Source organism: Amblyomma americanum, chromosome 1 (genome assembly GCF_052857255.1).
Source record: "Amblyomma americanum isolate KBUSLIRL-KWMA chromosome 1, ASM5285725v1, whole genome shotgun sequence".
NCBI lineage: Eukaryota > Metazoa > Arthropoda > Arachnida > Ixodida > Ixodidae > Amblyomma > Amblyomma americanum.
Window position 1 is genome coordinate 474373640 of NC_135497.1, and position 14948 is coordinate 474388587.

Below are 14948 nucleotides of genomic sequence, written 5' to 3' on the forward strand. Positions count from 1 at the left end.
ATTACTAATGCGTCGAAGTGAGTTAATATATTGAAGTTGGAGAAAAGTGTTTCAGAACATAAGTAAACACTTTTTTTATTTCACCTTGAGGTGTTCGCAGTCAAAATACAGACGATGGCGGGTTTAGTAGAACAATTTATTGGCTTTCATTTCGGAAGTTTTAATTGAGGTGGTTTTTGTTCAAAGCGAGAAAAAGATTTTTAAAGTCGAGCTCTCGTGCTGCAAGTTGCGTCATCTCTTAACGCTTCATCGAGTAACACAGCACTTTTCATGACACATTTATGGCCACATAACCACTTCAGTTTACCCTCACTCACTGTAGTGCATGTTTAGGGCTGGAGCGAAAACAGGTATCGCATGACATTCGGCGGGTGGTATACAATATGGAGTTTGTTTTCGTTTTTGAATTTCAAACGAACCCGCTATGGCATAAGGCAGCCAAGAGCAGCAAAACTATGGCTTTCAGTGTGCTGTCTCGCTTGAGCCACAAGGAAGGAACGACCACCTGGCAATATCGTAACACCAGACCTTTTAATGTCCGAATAAGATCATGGAAAGCATGTGCCCCGGAGCGCACTTGACGGTACGAAGTCCTCACCACGGCTTCTGATAACGCGAGGCACGCTGGCGCTGGCACGGTCCGGTCGAGTGGAGCTGCCTTGCTCTCGATTGGTCAAACATACTGCGACCGCGGCGCCAGCATGCAGTCGACTCCTCCTTGAATTCTATATATTCTTTTTCTTGCTTAGCAAGAAACGCTGCCAAAGCTAGCACTCCTTTTTGCAAATGTCAAGTCCGTGCCTGAAATGTAGTTTACCATACAACCACAGTGACCCCATGCATAATTTGTGCATTAAATCTCAATTACCGTGAGTTACTGCCTCCTGCCCTTCGTTTTACCTCTTGCCACATTTTTGTCCTGCGGCTCGAGACTTCGAGAAGTAAAAATGACATGTGCTGATATGATATGCATCCCATAGGGCGAATCGCATATACACCATCTGTGCCTAAAAAGTAGTCCTCACTCAGTGAAAATTATATCCAGAAGTACAGAACACTAAGCGTTTCACTGCTTTTATCGTGGTTTTCAGTGATACCAGTTCATTTTATACCGCTTTGTTTTCATTAAAACACTCAGCGAGGCTTTGAGAAGAACAGACGATATGTGGTGGAGTAAAATGGTTTTGCGAACGCACTACATCCGCAGCGTTGCCTGTTATGTCTGCCATGTCACTGACAACACTGACTTAGTGTGGTGTGAACTAACTGAATAACAATCTCACTGGTGCAAGTGTCACCCCGGCAGCACAAAGAAAATCTTTTCCCACAATTATCAGTTCGTGCACACAATGTTCTGAGGGCTGTGCTGTGCTTTGTTTTGAAGAGGCGCAAAGAGACGACGCAGCTCGCGGAGGATGAGCTCTACTTCAAAAATGTTTTTCACGCTTTAAACAAAAATCACCTCGATTAAAACTTCAGAAATGAAATGCAATAAATTGTTCTACTAAACTTGCCATCGCTGGTAGTATTTTTATTTTGATCACCTCAGAGTGAAATGAACGAGTTTTTATGGTCCCAAACGCACTTTTCTGCAAATTCAGCATTTTATTTCTCTTCGGCTCATTCAGTTGCATGAGCTGTAACATTTCTTATGGGTAATAGACATCTAGGGAAGCAAGATGGTTTTTTCTTAATTTCCACAAAGGAGTTGATATTTTTATAAGTGTCATAGTGGAATTTTTACATTTTATTTAAATAAAAAAATATTTATACCGTTCAAAAATACAAGATCTTATTCATATCAAAAGCCAGAATCTTTGCAAATCTCATTAAAATATTTGTCGTGTATCTTCTGAAAATCTGGATTTTCGGTCGATCATAGAGCGATGCCAGTTTCACACGTTTTCTAATTGTTCAAACTGCGCTCACCTCATGATTAAATTTTTTTAGCATCTGGCTTAGATTTCACACAATGCAAAAATTTTACATTAATTTTTTGAACAAATCGGATATGGTTGAGATTAACTCTGGGATGTTTGGCTTGGAATGACCCATCATTGACAGAGTCAAGGGATGGTGTTTTGGGTGAACTGTGACTTCTTTCACACTTAGCTTTCCTGATTGTGACCAATTTTCCCACAGTGGTTCTATATCTTGACATTGTTAGTTTTGTTTGAATTTTATTTCTGCTCAGTCATAATACCAGTAATAAATTTTTTCCCCAAAAAGCCCTGTGTTTCTGGTTAACCAAAGCTTTCGCAATGTTACTCCAAAGTCATCACTGTAAGGAGACACATACTACCATGGTTGTAACGGTGACAAGTGCGACTGACTGCAAGTGCCAGAAAATAATAAATATTGCAGTCAAAGTTACAAAAATAAAAAGTGAGAGCAGTGGCTTTGTATAGCCTGCCCTCATTGAGTGCACCCACCCTATCACATTTCCTAAAGCTCCCACCCGGCTGCATATAGCTTAGGCCCACGTGCTTTGTAGTGACATTGAACAGTAGGTCAGTGCAGGCATTATCAACTGAAGGCCTTAACCCTCGTTGAGGTGGAGTTCCAAGTGTGGGCTCACTGAGCAAGAAAGTGCACTACAAAAAATTCATCATAATGCTGATTTTTGTGTGGCGTACAAAACTGGAGTAACACAGCACTGCAACATCAAAGTAAACTAGCTACGTGTTGGCACTAAGACGGGGTAAAACCTCTTGTGCAGTCATTTCACTGCTGATGGCCGCCCAGCCATATGCAGATGTTCTTTAGTGTGGCAAGCACACTAAAAGAAGGCCGCTGATTGCCATTTTATGCTGATTTATCGTGATTTTGGTCGTCACTACCTATTTTTTTTGCAGCTCTAGTTGGATATAACCCGAGAATGAGGAGGCAAATGCTCGTTAAAGAATGCCCTCGAACCAATGGCTTCGATCGATTCTCACAGTGTTCTGGTTAATCTCCTTAGACCTGCTACTGTGACATCGCCATGGGGTGGCAGATGAAGCGGTATAAACCAGGGCTTAAATCAGACTAACCATGACATCAGAAGCGGTCAGTGCCATTGGTTGAAGGGCCTTTTTTGAGAGGCATCTGCTGCTTCGTTCTTGAGTTGTTTCTGACTGTAGCATGCTCTGATAGAACTCATGTCACTTTTGTGTTTTCATGGCGCACATGCTCATGCACCATATTATATTTGGAATGCAGAAGCCCCCATTTAGCTGTCATCTTAAATGATTAAATTAAATTCTGTGTAGCTATTGCAAGGAGGTTATGGTATATAGAGGCATCGGAAAATGCTCTTCTCGAGACAGTGCCAATGCTACATTATATAGCCCTAGTTAAGGTTTTGGTTCACACATCTAGTAACGTCAGAGCATGAAATGATTTTCACCTACTTGTAGCGGTTGACGCCATTTTGTGATGGAACCTTAATTTGGCACAATGCTGGGGCACATGGACCTAACTGCCTTATTTTTTCTGGAAACAAGGAATTGTGAGAACTGATTTTTTTGCACCTGTTTATTTCTTTCTTGTTTTCATGTAAACACTTGAACATAGATTGTTTCATGAATTTTGTAACTGAAACAATTCAGTACATTTAAGTTACTGTACTACAAAATCTATCGTCCTTCTATGCCTCTTTATGTGTTGTCTAAGTGTATTAAGTGCGTGTGTATTTTTATTTGCTGCCCAGGTCTGTCCTGCTGTCTGGTCCTCCAGGATAAGAAATAGGTGGACTTGTGACCAGTTTGGCTGTAACTTTATTTAAAATAAAGGCCATATGTGGTATGTTTTCTTTTCAGTTGTGAAAAATCTTGTTCTGTTATTGCACTGTGCCTAAACCAAAACACGCAACTACTACACATTATACATGCCTGCTTCTTGTGTACACATTGCACCACTACTCTGCATGATTAGAAGGCCAGCCATTGCATTCTGGAGAGAAATATTAACCCATAGCAGCAAAGCTTTATGCTGCTGTGGAAGTAAGTTATGTTGTCTGGAATAAAACATACTCGTTCTCAAAAATATATCAATACTTCTAGACAGCCTAACGTTGCACTGGTATTGATGGCATAAATTTATGCTGCTGTGGGAGTAGGAGTTAACCCCTTTGGACTAAAATATAGTCTTCCTGAAAAGATGTAACTATAATCTTGGGCAGCATAAACTTACACTCCCTTTCAGGACGTAACTTTACACTAGAGAGAGTGTAAAGTTTATACCGTTTGTCGTGGACTAAAACATAGTCTTTCTGAAAAATGTAACTATAGTCTTGGGCAGCATAAACTTACACTGCCTTTAAAGGTGTACCTTTACACTAGCGAGTGGGTAACGTTTACACTGCCGTAGACTATAACATAGTCTTCCTGAAAAGGTGCAACTATAGTCTTCGGCAGCGTAAACTTGCACTGGCTTTCAATGTGTAACTTTACGCTAGAGAGAGTGTAACGTTTATACTGTTTGTCGTGGACTAAAACTTTAGTCTGGAGCAAATAGCGTAACATTACCCTCCTAAAGGTGTTAGCTCAGCGACAAGTGGTTTACCCCCTAAAAAGACTAAAATCACACTTTTTTTTAGAGTGCTGCGTGAGCAGAGCAGCCGCGCGGAACTGGCGCACCGAGCCGCAGGGATCTTCCGAGTTATACGCACGCCCGCAGCGGCCGTTTCAGCTAAGCGTGGGGCTTTACTTGCCCCTAACGATCATTCCTTCCCACGAGAGCGACAACAATGCAGGCCCGCACTGCAGCGAGGCGGCGCCAAAATATACGACCGGCGCCGCGTGCGCGGAGGCCTTCGCGTAGAAGAGTGCGACGCCGTTCCTTACTCCTAGCTCGCTTCCTTTATTTTACCCGCGGCGTGTTCTTTATTTGCATGGGGAACAAGCCTTTGTTTCCGCCGTCTCGGGGCTCCCAGGAGCCCGCGGGGCGCAGGCGGTCGTCCAGATTTATGGCGGCCGCTGAGTGGTCATTCGCGTCGCGAGCGCTCCCCCGCGGGCAGTCGAGGCGCGCGTGATCGCTGCTGCGACGCTACAGTGCACTAGACTATTGGGTAGTGTGCTCACTGCGCCGCGTCTCCATAGGGCGGAGTGAAGCCGCCGATGTCGACAATTTTTAGTTTCCCGCTTGTCCGCTAGGTGCCGCTAGCGTTCCAAACACTGTAGCCACCGCCGCACGGTGCCGCGTTTGGGAGTTGTTTTTTTGGTCGTCGTGGCGTTGTGTATGTGTTGTGCTTGCTGTGGAGGATTCTGTGGCGTGCTTAGGGCATTATTTCTTGTCCCACGAACCTTCAAGGCGCGGCTGTACCATCCTGAATAGACTGCAAGATTTCCGTAAGATAAAAGAAATGCCGGGTCGCCGGCAGAACCATTGCTTCGCGCCGGGTTGCAATACCGGCTATGCTTACAAGAAAGATGGCCCAAAGGTAGCCCTCTTCAGCGTGCCGAAGGAGGCTGCTTTGAGGGAGCAGTGGGAAAGAAACCTGCATCGCATCATGTGCGTTGTTGAACAACGCACATGATGCAAGCTAGTTTACTCCGCGCAGGCACGATATTTTGCAATAACACGGTATTTTACCCCCGCCTAAGCTTGAGCCACTTTCCCGGGCTTCCTACAGTGAACACGACAGCAGCGCCGCCACCGCGACGCCGCCATTTTTCGACAACGGCGGCTTCACTCCAGCCCGGCCAGTGAGCACACTACCCCTATACTACTTCACTGTAGCGACGCGGAACACCGCAAAGACGACGTGCGGCGGCGGAGCCAAAAACCGCGGCAGCAACGGAGCGGCGCGGTGTTCTTATCGAAAGAGGCGCCGTACACCGGCAAACCAGTTGTGGCGGGCGCTCGCTTCTCGCACGTGACTCACGCCAGTTCCTCTTTTTTTTTCTCCCACAAAGAATAGTTAATGATGCCAGGGACAGGCTCTTCAACGAGCGCAGGTTCAGCACCGAAACCCCCAGTACTAGCAATGCTAACCAAATATTGCAGAACGACGCCAGCAACTAGAGGTAAGGCCATGGAACTGCAGGGGATATGCACGCAAGCAAGGTCTCCTGCAGCAATACATATATATATACCCCACCATATTTAGTCTTATTACAGGAAACAAACAACACCCCGACATTCAGGGGTTACACATGTCAGGAGGGCAGTCGAACCGCCATGCCAATCAGCAAGAGGGCGGTGGCAATGGAACACAAACAGATAGAAGACACACAAATAGATCATGTAATAACCGAGATAATTCCCAAGAAGCAAACGAAAGCCAAAAGCACCTTCCTAGTTAACCTGTTTAGCCCGCCAAAGCAAACAAATGGCGATTTCATTAGGCTCTTTGCGGAAGCGACGAAGATCGCAGGCCATAACAACCTGGTCATAGCAGGCGACTTCAACGCAAAAAGTCCAAGATGGGGATACCCTAGAGATGGCAAGAAGGGACGCGGCATATGCACGGCGGCAGAGAACACGGGATGCGAGCTTCTGACTGACAAATGTCAGCCAACCAGGCAAGGCAACAGCGTGAGTCCAGATACGAGCCCGGATCTAACTTTCGTGAGAGGAAACAGTCAAGTGGAGTGGGAATATCTACACGAAAATCTAGGAAGCGACCACTTCATATTCAGGACAAGCATGGTAGCCAAGGGCGTCAAAAGGAAAATCGGCACGGCACGAATCACGGACTGGGATGCCTTTAGGGCGCACTGCGCACAGCTAGAGGGCGACATCAGATCCGCCGAGGAGTAGAGCCAAAAACTCAGGCGCATACAAGAGGCACACACGAAGTAAGTGGATAGGACGGAGAAGGCACCGGAAGTGGATAAAAGACTCCTGGGACTGTGGGAGGCAAGACGCGGGCTCACCAAGCGCTGGAAAAGGCAGAAGCTAAATAGGAAGCTCAAGAGAAAGAGCGCTGAGGTAACTGAACGGGCAGAACAGTACGCAGCACAACTGGCAAGGCAGGGCTGGCAACAGTTTAGCAACTCGTTGAACGGCACGCTCGGTACAGCCAGGACGTGGCAGATACTCAGGGCTCTCATGGATCCAACCCAAAGCATAGCGGAAAACAACAAATCAATACAAAGGGTAGTGCATCAGTACAGCGGCACTGTAGCTTTGTAGCCGGAACACTGTAGCCGGAACAAATGCTTTGGGAAGGAACAGGTAGAAAGCTACAAGGAAGAATACAGAGGCGAAGAGAATGCGAACATGGATAGGCCCATCACCTGGGAGGAAGTGATTGAAGCGATGAGGTCCGCCACCAAGAACACTGCAGCGGGTGCAGATAAGATCCGCAACCCGCTAATCAGAACCGTCAGCGACAAAGCCATATACCAACTAGTCGAGTACCTCAACAAGCTTTAGCAGGACGGCGTATCACCAGCAGAGTGGAAGCACGCAGTAATGGTCATGACACCGAAACCAGGCAAAAAGCTGTCGATCGATAACCTAAGGCCGATCTCCCTAACATCGTGTCTAGGCAAGCTTTACGAAAGGATAATCACCAAAAGAATCCAAACACACCTAGAGAGAGAAAGGCTATACCCAGACAGCATGTTCGGCTTCAGAGCTAATCTATCCACTCAGGACATACTGCTACAACTCAGAGAGGAGGTCCTTACCACAATGCCTAGGGCTGGAGAAAACGTGGTCATGGCCCTAGACATCAAAAGACCCTTTGACAACGTCAGCCACGCGGCCATTATGGAAGCCATCAACAATAACAATTGCGGAAGAAGGGTTAATAACTACATCAGGACCTTCTTAAGCGACAGAACTGCAACGGTCGGTCTGGGAGAGCTAAGAAGCGATCCTTTCTCCACACCATGCAAAGGCACACCCCACGGATCAGTTATCTCACCAATCCTATTCAACGTGGCGATGATCGGGCTAGCAAGGCAACTTTAAAGAATACTGGGAATTCAACATGCGATGTACGCGGACGACGTCACGGTATGGGTTGCCCAAGGCTCGCTCGGGGAGAAACAGGACAGGCTACAGGAAGTGGCCTCCTATGTGGAGAACTACACCAGGGAAAGAGGTCTCAAATGCTCGACCGAGAAGTCAGAGCTTCTGAGGGTCGGAAGGCACCCCACCAGGCAGACCTAGAAGTCCGTCTAGAGGGGCAGAAAATATCAGAAAACGACATGATAAGGGTGCTGGTAATGTGGCTGCAAATGAGTGGGAAGTGCAGCCACACCATTAGCTTAATAATTAAAGCAGCAGAGCAGGTATGACGAATGATCAGCAGGGTCTCACACAGGAGATATGGCATGCAAGAAGAGGACATACTCAGACTCGTTAACAGCCTGATAGTCAGCCATGTCACATACTCCTTGCCCTACTAAGTGACAACGAAGACAGACAGGGAGCAGATAGATGTAATCCTGAGGAAGGCATACAAGATCGCTCTCCATCTACCCAGGAATACATCAAACGAAAAATTGCTCCAACTAGGAATCAGCAACACCTTTTACGAACTGGGAGAAGTCCTGCTCAGAGCGCAAACTATGAGACTCCGAGGCACGCCAACAGGCTGGGCGCTACTGAAAAGGATAAGAGTGGATACACAAGGCCACATGGACAGGTACCAGGACGTCAAAGACGGAATCAGCGGAATACTTAGGGTAGCCCTCTGCCTAGGAATATAGACCCGAACCTGCACGAGGGCAGACTGAAAGCGAGAGCCGAGTATGCGGAACGGGGACTGGCCAAACTGGAAAGCACAGTCTATACGGATGCGTCACTGTACCTAACCGGGAGGAAACGCACGGCCGCTGCGGTGGTGGTCAATCACACAAGGGAGACTTGGTTACATGCGAAGCAGCCGGGGTTGCGGACGTAACAGAGGCTGAGGAGATCGCCATGGCCTTGGTGGTAGCTAATGGTTCAAGGGAAAACCGATCCCTAAATATACTTACTGACTCGAAGGAGGCATGCAGAAACTACATTAGAGGGAGAATAGGTAGCGTGGCCCTAAACATACTCAGAAAGGTAAAATGCTTGGATAGAAAACATACACAACCTGATATGGATACCCGGACACGCAGGCATTAAGGGGAATGAGAAGGCGGACGGCCTCGCTCGCGAGTTGAGTTTCCGAGCGGGGCAACCGGACGACTTCTACACCCAGGCCTGCGACGGGGGGTACGCGGAACACCTGGGCCTATACTGGGGCATGAGATATAGGTACCCACAGCCACACAGGGCGCTAGCAAAGGAGGAGGCGACCGGGTGGCGCAGGCTGCAGACGGCTGTTTTTCCCAACCTACACCTACTGAACAAGATGTTTCCAACACAGTACAGAGCCACATGCCCTTGGTGCGGGGCGGTGCCGACACTCTACCACATAACGTGGGAGTGTGAGCGAAACAGAACTTTCCACCAACACGAACACCCGAGTGCGGTGCAATGGGAAAGCCGGCTCGTCAGCAGCGAGCTCACAGTCCAAAGGACCCTGGTGCAGCACGCTTGTGAGGCAGCGCGGCTCACCGGAGCCCTGGAATAGGGGCCCGACCTTGCGAGGACAGGACCCGGGACCGCCTGAGACGAGGACGACGCGGGTCCTGCAGCCGCGAATTCCTTAAAAGATCCAATAAAGTTTGCTTCCCTTACCTCCCGCGTAGAAAAAACAACAAAAAAACAGCGGCGGCGGGAGGGGGGGGGGGGGGTCCGAAGGAGATACAGAAGGTGCGGTGAAAGTCGTCTGCTTGCGTTGCTTTTCTTGACTATTATCGCAGAAAGAACAATGCCATCTCGCAAGCGGTGGCCAAAGTTTTTGCGCGACCCCACAGTTTTTACACCGAAACACCACGCGTACAGCACAGAAACTTATTTATACGTATATAGCAAGCTACTAATAAAGCGCTGAGCGCACTGCAGTGACATTATTCTGGCTAATATGAATGAAATCGAACATATGTGGGGGTAATGAACTCTGTTAGCAATGCAGGAATGTTTTTCCGGGGCTTGCTTAATTGGTCATTATACTAACGTTCGGGAATTAGGCTAGCAAAACAGTTTGGAGAATATTTTACCAGCATCGGCTAATACACATGCAAATTTTCAGATTTTTCTCGATAGCAGAACTCAATGAGTGTCTGAAAGAGATAAATCCGTCTTGCTAGTAACATTCCATACCGAATCGTTTTGCTGACATTCCTGTCTGTTTTAATGCATTTTATTCTAATATCCACCTGTGTGTACAACTATGTCTATCGCAAATTCTTGTGCTTTACAGTTGTGTGCTTACTGTATGTGCTCGAACTAGCCAATTATTTGTTGAGTAAAGGGATGAATTTTTGCCCTACGTTTCTCTCTACCTCCCTTCACGTAAATAGAACAGGTGTCCAGCTGAATGTAACCACGTTTTTAACAATTGAAGGAGTGTCCTAGGCGCGTAAAATGGGTTCAGTACTGCTGACGGTCGTGTGGCCTACTCTGCAATATCTAATCGAGGCAAAACTTGAGTTCCAGTCTGTTGTGCGTATATGACAGTAAAGTGACTTTCGCACTTAGCCAGTCTCATAGCAACAGACTGAAGAAGTTGGCGCGGAAAAACGAGGATAAGCGATACAAGCAAAGACGTTTGTCTCGCTTGTCCTCGTTTTTGCGCGCCAACTTATTCAGTATGCATATCGACCAACTAGTCCAACTTTCTGCTCTCATAGCAAAAGCTTTAGGTCGGATGACGAGCATATTTTGACTATGGCCAATGCGATGGTGTCTCCAAATTAGACACGGGTCGTTTCCGAAATGTTGCCCATCCCACACCCGAAATTTCACGTTCATTGATTTGGACCAAAATCTATTTTCGGGCTAATTTCAATGTGTTCGATACAATGGCAGTCTCTAAATTTGACCCGGGACAGCCCCGAAATTTGACCTTAGCCGATTTGAACAAACCATAAGGAGCGTCCAACCACATTGAGCTTGCAACCATAAGTGAGCGTGCTCGACACGATGACGAACACCAAATCTGGTCCGAGCCACTGCCAAAATGATTTCGCTCGACCTTTGGTATAACCATGAATAAACCCTACCTAACTTTCTTTTTCGCACTGCACAGTCAATTATTAGTTTCGACTGACTAGCTAGCTTTTTAAACATTATCTTCTTGTTCGCAGCAAGGTACCGTCCGAGTCATTTTTTCTTCAAGCTCTAAAAGAGAGTGCCAGAAATCCAAATACACAACAGTGGTGCTACTTGAGCGCAACAGGTGCAAATTCGCTTATCGTATAGCCCGCGCCCAATGCAAACACTAAACACATCGGAGACTCGTTTACCTGGAACGCCTCGTATATTGCCGAATGAAATAAAACCGTCATCCGCTCTCTGTTCCTTGGCAGCGGGCGCTTTTCGGGGCGCAAGACACGTGCATCTCACGACGGAGGAAAGAAAAAAAAAAGGGGGGGGGGGGGGCTCTTTTCTTGCGCCCAGTGGTTGTGGTGGAAACTTAGACACAGGTACAGTGCTCTAGAATATGGGTAGTGGGTTCAGGAGCCGGCGCGCTCCATGCGATGCAGTGAGGCGGCGAGTGTCGACAGGTCCCGGATGTAAGCGGTGGCGCTGTTGTAGCGTGGGCTGTAGGCTCGGCGCGCCCGCGCGCGCGGCTAGCAGTCCCGCCAAGCTGCCTGCAGCTGTTTGTTGCTTTTTGTGCGGTGCATTTTTCCTCTTTGTGAGTTCGCGGCGTTAAGACTACGGTCATGCCGAATCGTCGGCGTCAACGGCATTGTTTTGCTCCCGGGTGCAAAACGGGATACCAGTGGACGAAAGGCGATCAGCCGTCTCTCTTCGCTGTGCCAAAGGATGAGAACCGACGGAAGCAGTGGGAACGCAACCTTCATCGAAAAGATAAGGTTTTGGACGAAAACTGCTGTGTGTGTGAGCTACATTTCAAGCCATCATGCATTGTGAGGGACTTTATACACATCATTGACGGCAAAGAAGTCCGCATCCCGCGTGGAAAGCCGGAACTTTTACCCGATGCGGTGCCAACTTTGCTGCCCAGCTATCTGTCAAAGAAAACACCGCTACAGAGACCACCTAGAAAGAGGAAAAGCACAAGTACATATCCTAATGAAGCGAAAAGACCACAAAGTAATGCTTCCGACGTTAACAAGGAATCGAGGTGTCCGGGCATTGACACTGAGAGTAGCGTGTTGGCGAACGACCAAGACCCTTGTCAAGTTGACGAAGCATCGGTGCCGGACGATTTTTCTAAACTGGATGTTCCTTCAGAATACTGGAGCTGCCATCGCATACCTGATTACAGTGGTACTGTGTACTGCAAGCTAAGAATGGGCGAAAATCAATGCGTGGAGCCAGAGAGTTTGCAGTGAGTTTACTGCAATTTGTGACAAAGGAGGGTTGCTCTACCCGTCTCGTGTGCTTTTTTTTGATGGCGAGAAGGCTGGAAAACCTTTTCATAACTTTTTTTAGTCAGGAAAAGCTGTGCAGTAACAGCATAGTAGATGTTATGGTGCTGGGAAAATCTCAGATTTCATGTGGTGTAGGGTGCAGCCAGCACTCAGAAGCGCTCACAGTCAGCATTCTCAAGTTTTATGTTTTGACAAGGCTGCATTTTTATGTTAAATCAATCAATGAGTCGCGAGAAGCTCGCAGGAAAAAGAAGCTTCATGCTAAGATGGGCAAATAAGTGCTCATAGTCGCGCGGCTAAATGTACTGTGCAAACAAGAAAACACGGCATTCCTTTGAGAAATTCAAGAATATGTCTCACACTGTGCATAGTTGGAGCGCTGCAATAAAGGAGTGCTTTGTTTTATAAAAGTTATTTTATCTTGTCTTGCATTCATCAGCGTTTATACATCGGCGGCAATTGACCCTTCGTTTTGATGAAAAAAATGCATGCATCAAAACAACAATTAAAACAGGGGCATGAAATCTAAAGTTCGACGAAAACTCGTCCGGTCAGGTAGAAGATTCATGTAAAAAGGAAAGGAACGCCGACCGAAGGTTGTTAGAAAAAAAGACTTTTCGGCTTCCCTACGGAAGCCTTGATCAGAGTTATCAAGGCCTCCATAGGGAAGCCAGAACGTCTTTTTTAGCAACAACCTTTGGTCGGCGTTCCTTTCCTTTTTACAAAACAGAGGCATGCATACCACACTTAAAATTATCGCATTCACATATAGTACGCTGTACACACAACGGTCTCTAAGTGAAGCGTTTTTTTTTATTCCAATTTCTTGTTGCCCCGCCCCTCTACTAAAACACTTCCGATGGCTCAAGCTGGAGTACACTCGGCCACGTTTGCCGACAGCTTCGAGTTGGCCGCTGGATAACCCCGATGATCGATAGAATGTTTGCTCCTCTCCCTGTACTCAGCCTTTCCTATGGGTGGCGATAATACTAGTATGCACTAACGTTGAAATATGGGAGCCGTACCTGCAAAAGAGCACGATCAGCGTTGCGAAGCATTAACGGGGCCGCTCGTCCGCACCACCGCGCTATCGGCTGTTGGCTACTACTACATCTAATTTTCTTTATTCGCCGACAATATCTGTGTACAGCTTCACCTATTTGTAGGACCTGTTTTAAAAGACAGAGCCTTGCTTATTTCAAGACGATTCTATGCACAGCGCGCATCCAAGGCGCGGCGCGCCGCATTTCATACAGCCCATGCTCTGGTGGCGCCATCTGGTATCGTCGACACAAGTCGCCTCACCGCTGGCCGCTCCCTGAACCCACTACCCATATTCTAGAGCACTGTAACACAGGGGAGTTTAGGACGCGCCGGTCCTTGGTCCCCCGCACGGCCCCACTGCACTCAAACGTTCATGTCCCGGATGCTCATGACGCTGGCAGCACGGCCTATGGCGATGGCTTGCATGGCCGGGTCCTGGGAGCCCGCGCACCCACGCATCGCCGCCGCCGAAGCCGGGACGCTCGCCAGCGCCATCTCTCGCTCGCAGCAAGCAAGCCGTGGGTAACGTGAGGCGAGCTCGCGCTGTGACTGGCACGTTTTTTGTGGGGCGGGACTCCGTCGCCGCCGCTCGACGGAAACATACAGCAGGGCCCAGCAGCACCGGCCGCCCGATTTGGGGGGGAACCGGTCCAAAATCATCCCCCTCCGTCGGCTCCGGCGGCGGCGGAGGTGACCGAGGAAGCGAAAAACGCTTCGGAGCTTGAGCCGCCTGGTCAGCGCTCCGCTTGTCTTCCCCCTTCTTTCTGTCCTCGTTTATAGACGCTTTACAGCGCGGGAGCATGGCCGCCGCCATATTTGGTCACGTGACCATTTCGCCATCGCCGGCCTTCGGGCCTTCCGACGGCTGCCGGCGCGCTGGTGCCCGGCTGCAAGACGCTTCTCCGGCTCTCGCTTTAAATAACGAGCTGTCGGACTTCACGAAAACTTAGTGTGAGTGCTCATAGAACGTATTGGTACTGCAAAACGTTTGGTTCAACCAGCTCATTTACTCATCTCCTTCAGACCGCCCGCATCGGTTCGAATGTGTCAACAAACCGCGATTAGCTAGCTGCGCGTACATACTTATTCAGTCAATTCACCGTATAACGCAATTTGTGGACTGCATAACTTGCTGTCCAACTGCAGATTAAAAGCGGGACAATGCCTGAAAGCTTGCTTTTTACAGCCCGATGTTTTTTTTCCAAGTGAAGGAATATGGGTCCACAGCTATTAAGAACGTTCACTGCTCAGCACTGTGCACACGACTTACAAACGAACGTGCGCGTGATCGCCGGCCGATCGCCCAGGTATTTATTTTATCTACCGTTAACATTCCGGCTTCCAAAAGAAGAATATGCATGTTTTTCAAGGGCCCGTTCAAAAGTTCGGCGACGCTCGACTATGCACTGTTGTTAGTTAATTACGTAAAACTGAAAACTGCCCCGGAGGTCATTACCCGCAGATGTAGCCAGTCGGAGTAAGCGGAAATATACATGTCTTGATAAATTTCAACTCTCTCCGGTGCAT